This window comes from Anolis carolinensis, chromosome 2 (genome assembly GCF_035594765.1).
Source record: "Anolis carolinensis isolate JA03-04 chromosome 2, rAnoCar3.1.pri, whole genome shotgun sequence".
NCBI lineage: Eukaryota > Metazoa > Chordata > Lepidosauria > Squamata > Dactyloidae > Anolis > Anolis carolinensis.
In genome coordinates, this window is record NC_085842.1 from 312,865,350 (window position 1) to 312,871,941 (window position 6,592).

Genomic DNA, 6,592 nt, shown 5'->3' on the forward strand with positions numbered 1-6,592 from the left:
TGATCATTAGTTTTAATGGCTGTGAATAACGGAAGTGACCATTAAGAACTTGACACATCACTCCAAATGTAACTCCTGGCAAGTTGTAATACTATTCTTTTTTGTGCCGTGACTTGCTACAAATTTGAGCCCAGATTTCTGTCCTTTACTGTCATGACAATATGTTTGAAAGCACACTCACCAAGCAAATTATTTTGGAGGTCATGGTTATGGTCCTTTTCATTATCTGAATTCATTACTGGTCTGCACAGATTATTTTGCTGCTCTTTAGTCTTTTTCAAACAGTTCAAACTTTAAAAAAAATGTTGTCACATGAACACATGCTTTATGCAATGAATTTTTTTTTCATGTAGATTATGTGATAATTTTGTGGGGTTTTTTTTTTTAAAAAAGAAACCATCATATGGACAAAGTTTTTACTAGTACAGAATGATTTGATATTCAGAGAGAGAATATCCTCAGGAACTTACTGTAGAGATAGGAAACTCTGAGCAATAGCAAAATATATTAAAGTTGATGACTTCCATCAGAAGTTACCATAAAGTCACCACAAGGACTTAGAAAATGGCTAGAGAGGACATATTTTGTCAGGAGCCCCCAGTGGTTCAATGGGTTAAACCCTTGTGCCGGCAGGATTGCTGACTTGAAGGTTGTGCTGCTGACCTGAAGATTGCTGGTTCGAATCAGGAGAGAGCACGGATAAGCGCCCTCTGTCAGTTCCAGCTCCCTATGCGGGGACATGAAAAAGCTTCCGACAAGGATGATAAAAACATCAAACATCCAAGCATCCCCTGGGCAATGTCATTGTAGACGGCCAATTCTCTCTCAAGTCGCTCCTGACACGAAAAATACAAACATTTTGTCAAATGAGAACTGATGAAACTGCAGATACTGGACCCAAAGCCGTATTGCACTATTGAAATTCTCCAGGGAGGGAATTTGTTTTTGTGTCTACTTTTATTTCCATCCATATTAAGGGGAATTGTGTAATTCTGTTGATCTGTGGCCAGTGTCTATATTTATACCTTTATCAGAGGAGACTTTATAGCCAACTTGTCTGGTATAATAACATGCAAACACTGAAATTTGTTCTGATGTCCTATGCTCATTTATTGCAGTTTTATTCCAAGATGCTCTTCTCCTTGAAATTGTTCAGTTCACTGAACTCAGAGATAAATATAGAGCTTGTTAATTTACAACTCACACAGTCTGGATTAAATTGTCAAGAGGAAGACATGGAACAACACAACAGAAAAGCATCTCTTTGCTCACACCTTTTCTTCTTTTGGGTAGTGGGCTGTATTAAGTTGGTGAGAGTTTTATTCAACGCCATCGGGAAACAATTTTAAAACCTGATGACCACCCAAAGCCAGAGCAGTTTTAAAATCAAACTGTTGATTTAGTTGATAACCCAGTACAAGCCACATGTAATGTGCATGTGCACTGGTGTGCATAACTTTCCAAATGTCCTCCAAAATGTATTTGAATGGTGAATAATATTTTGTACATCAAAATGGTTTCTATACACTAACATGTTTATTAACAAAATCCTGAGGACAATGCAACTCGTTTTTAAAAAATTGTAATAGTTTTAGCTAGTTTGATTTAACCAATTGGTTCTTTGACCAGGTCCTTATAAGATGGTAGAGAGAAACTTAATAAACTAGAATATGTCTAGAGGAGGGCGACTAAAATGATCAAGGGTCTGGAGAACAAGCCCTATGAGGAGCAGCTTAAAGAGCTGGTTATGTTTAGCCTGCAGAAGAAGAGGCTGAGAGGAGACATGATGGCCATGTATAAATATTTGAGGGAGGAGGGAACAAGCTTGTTTTCTGCTGCCCTGGAGACTAGGACACGGAACAATGGCTTCAAACTACGGGAAAGGAGATTCCACCTGAACATTAGGAAGAAATTCCTCACTGTGACAGCAGTTCAGCAGTGAAACTCCCTGCCCTGGAGTGTGTGGAGACTCCTTCTTTGGGGGCTTTTAAACAATGGCTGGATGGCCATATGTCATAGGTGCTTTGAATGCAATTTTCCTGCTTCTTGGCAGGTAGTTGGACTGGATGGCCCACACAGTCTCTTCCAACTCTATGATTCTATGAAGAACCGTTTTCCTGGGTGTGTCATGGATTGGCCCCATATTTGTCTGCATTAGCTACATATGCTTATTTCTGTCCTGGATGCTTTCCATAGACCAGGATTTACTCATTGATTGGTTAGAGGAAAAACATGTCCAAATAATAGGATCAATTCTGAAAAAGAATGAAGCCAATTTACCTTGAAGTTTTTGAAGGGTCAAACTCTTGGCCTGTGCAAATACCTTCTCTAATTTATGGCAACAGGTAAGTTAAATGGCTGTGCATATGGAGACAGATGATGTTGAAAACTTGTGGGTACTTCCCCACTCCTATCTGAACTGAGCCAGAATGCTTTACAGTGGTGTTTCTCCCCAGACAATGGATTACTACTTCAGAGCATTCAAGAGCGAGAAATGTAGGATATTACACTCAGAGGCTTGCTTTTTGCTGCCCTGGAGACTAGGACTCGGAGCAATGGTCCAAATTACAGGAAAGAAGATTCCACCTGAACATTAGGAAGAACTTCCTGACTATAAGCCATTCAACAGTGGAGCTCTCTGCCTTGGGGTGTGGTGGAGATATTTAAACAGGCCAAATGACCATCTGTGAAGGGTGCTTTGTGCTTTTCCTGCATGGCAGGGTGTTGGACTAGATGGCTGATGTGGTCTCTTCCAACTCTACGATTCTAAGGAAGAGGCAACAAGCTACATTTGCAAAATAACAAGTAAAAGTGAAGCTACTTCATTGTTGCAATAATTATTTGTGTCTCTGTGTGTATGATGTGTCTTCAAGTCACTCATGGAATTATGATGACCCCATGAAATTCAAAGGGTTTTCTTAGGCAAGAAATACTTAGACCTGTGCATTACTCCTCTGATGCTGCACCTGGGATTACTTGATATTCTCCCATTCAAGTATTAACCAGAGTAGACCTTCCTTAGGTTCCAGATCTAATATGACTTTGTGCCCTTAGGGTATTTAGGAAATGAAGTGAAATGATTAACACTTTCTAATTATGTTCCAAAGTTGCCCTTTAAAGGCCACTTTTAGAGGTGCTTTCACTGGAACTCTTCTTGATGTTAAATTAACTTTTCTGCATTACAGTAGTAGGTTACTGTACTATCTCCTTTTTTCTGAGATTAAGGGTATAGATTGGGGCATTTGGGATGGGTCAGATAATTCTGCTAGTTAATACAGGTTGAGCATCCCTTTATCCGAATGCTTGGAACCAGAAATGTTTGTGATACTCATTTTTTTTTTATAAATTTTGGATTTATGATCAGGCGATCTTGATTTCTTTCCAGAAGTAGTGTATTGGTGGTGGGTCTGTAAGTGACTGTAGAGATTTATTCAGGATTTGTATGATCTTTCACAGTGAATAATACATTTTCAGATGGAAGGCAGTCCCAACAAGTTTGCTTGAGTTACCTTCCTCTTGGCAGCTGTCTCTTTTCACCTATTCATGCCTCTTCAAAATCCACAGCACTGTTGGTAACAGCTGACCTCCAGTTATTTATTTATTTATTTCTATCATTTCTACCCTGCCCTTCTCACTTGAGGGGACTCAGGGTGGCTTACAGACTGACAATGTATGCCGATACCACATAGTACAATAAAATAAACATTAAAACAGTTAAAACAATTATAATATACAATACACAAAATTTAAAATAGTGCAAAGTGCTTATGCCATTCATCCACCAGACCTTGTACAAAAACCTTATTCCAGTTAGATGCTCGAGGGCCAGGGCTTCCTAGTTCTCTGTGTTCGTTCCACATTTATTTAGGTTAGCATTATATCTTTAAACCTCTCCTACTGTCCACCAACATTCAGTTTTCCATTCTTGAGTTGAGAGCAAATAACTGTTTTGGGAGATGGTGATCGGCACTAGGGCAACATGGCCAGTTCAGCGATCATCACTTCAATGCTGGTGGTCTTTGCTTTTTCCTGAATGCTGACAGTTGTCCATCTGTCTTCCCAAGAGATTTGCAGGATTTTTGTGAGGCAACACAGATGGAATCCTTTCAGAAGTCGAGAATGAGGTCTGGTCGCATTTTGTAGGCGTGCAACAGGGTTGGAAGGATAATAGCTTTATAAATAAGTATCTTGGTATCCCTACAAATGTCCCGATCTTCAAACACTCTGCTTCATTAGAAAAAATGCTGCACTCAAAGAGCTCAAATGGTGTTGTAGATTTTGGAATGCCTATATTTTCATATATGCAAATAATGAGATAACTTGAAGATGGGACATGAATTTAAACATGAAATTCATATTTCAAAATACAGGCAGTGCCCAATAATAATGATAATGATGATGATCATCAGTATCATCATCATCATCTCATTTGCTGTGCCATACTCTGTGTCAACAATAACAATAGCAACAACAACAACCATTTATAACCCGCCCTCTCTCCCCAGAGGGACCCCAAGTTATGAACAAGATAGGTTTTTTATGTTTGTTCTTAAGTTGAATGTGTAAGTCAGAACAGGTACATTTTAACTTTTAAAGCTTTGGATAGCATAGGGAAGTGTTAACACCCTTGTGGTGTTTGTTTTGCTGTCTTTGCCCCTGTTTATAAGATTTCATCTCACTTTCTGTCCCTGTGATCATTGAATTTTGAAAAAAAATGGCTTGTTGTGAAAACAAGAGTTGGTTATAAAGCTTCAGTTGTGGAAACATGGATTGGTGATAAAGTTTCAGTTCCCCATGCTAATTCTTCCAGAAGTGAATATACTTTCAAAGGGATAGATTTCTCTACCTTCCTGTTGGCTCATCCCTGTTTGTATCAATGAGTAATTTGTAAATCAGATGTTTGTAACTTGGAGATTGCCTGTACACATGGTCTGAAAGTAATTTCATAATCAATATTGTAATGTGTGTAAAAAAACCTCACCAGAAAGCAAAGGTATCACTATCTGAGCCACCCATGAGGATAACTTTATATTTTGGAGTATTTCTCCCTTTGAAATTCTGGATAAGGGGCACCCAGTCTGTAATACTTCCTCTGTTGAGAACCAGTAGTAAAATGAGTGACCATCTCCAGTGGTTCAAGAACAGAAAAGGGTTAGGAACCCCCCAGCCAAAGTTCTGGCAGACAGTTCTATTGGAATAAAGTAAAACATTGAATTTCCATGCTAGAAGCAGCAGGAACTTCTTTTGGAAGGCTTGAAGATAGTTCTTCTTAAGAGACCCAGTGTGCGGTTTCCCACCCCCATTTTTTCCTGTTTTCCATTAGCCAGACATCCCTGCAGAGCTAATTATAATAGCTAGAAACTGAATTCACTTGGGATGTGTTTGGAGAGAAATGGAGTACAAGCATTCAGTTTAGATTAACATTCATTCAAATTAACATTTATTCATCCAATTAATGTATTTATGTGGAAAGTTTACATATTTAGATGGAAATATATGTATTTCCGGGGTGGTAGGATAGTGATGTTCCTAACAGGAATCTTCCATTCAACCCATATGTTATTTGGAAGGTTTAATGAGCTCCAGTATGTGGGCTGTTTGCATTTTGTTCATTTGTTTTGTTTTGCTTTTGATCAGTTTTATTTTTAACTCTACTTACCCATTGCCATATATATATTTATGCATTCATTATATATATAATGCATGCAAGGTCTCCCACACCAGTTTTACTGGAGCTATTGTTTGCTGTTTGATGCTTATTTTAAAACATGGGTTTTGCAGAATTGAACAGTTGGCTTTAAACAGGGCAAAGGTTAAGTAAGCTTGGTAATAGGTTATATTATTTGAAACAGTCTTTAAGCTTGGAATCTGTGTCCAAACGGATTTAGTTCACTTAAGCATGTGAAAAGGATATAATAGTCTATCATCCCCATTGCAGAAAATTCAAGGCTTACTTAGGCGATCCCTTGTAGTTCGAGGATGATGGTCCTCCATCTTCGCTATCTTGGGGATGGATCCGTAGATGGGGATGGATCCGTAGAAGAGACCTATTCTTGATCTGCATGTTCTCCCGCAGTGAGGACATCGGTTTCCAGGTAGAAGGCGGTCCCGGTCAGGGTTGGCTTGACGGGCCTTCCTCTTGGCACGTTTCTCCCTTAAGCCCTCCATTCGTGCCTCTTCAAACTCTGCAGCACTGCTGGTCACAGCTGACCTCCAATTAGAGTGCTCAAGGGCCAGGGCTTCCCAGTTCTCAGTGTCTATGCCACAGTTTTTAAGGTTGGCTTTAAGCCCATCTTTAAATCTCTTTTCCTGCCCACCAACATTACGTTTCCCGTTCTTGAGTTTGGAGTAGGGCAACTGCTTTGGGAGATGATGATTGGGCATTCGGACAACGTGGCCAGTCCAGCGGAGTTGATGCCGTAGGAGCATTGCTTCAATGCTGGTGGTCTTTGCTTCCTCAAGCACACTGACATTCAAAGGCTACTCATACGAGTTAAAAGATGATTCTGTCCTTTCAGGAATACGCAAACCAAGTGCCTCTGACAGGTGGCCATCCAGCCTCTGCTTAAAAACCTTCAGAGAAGGAGACTTC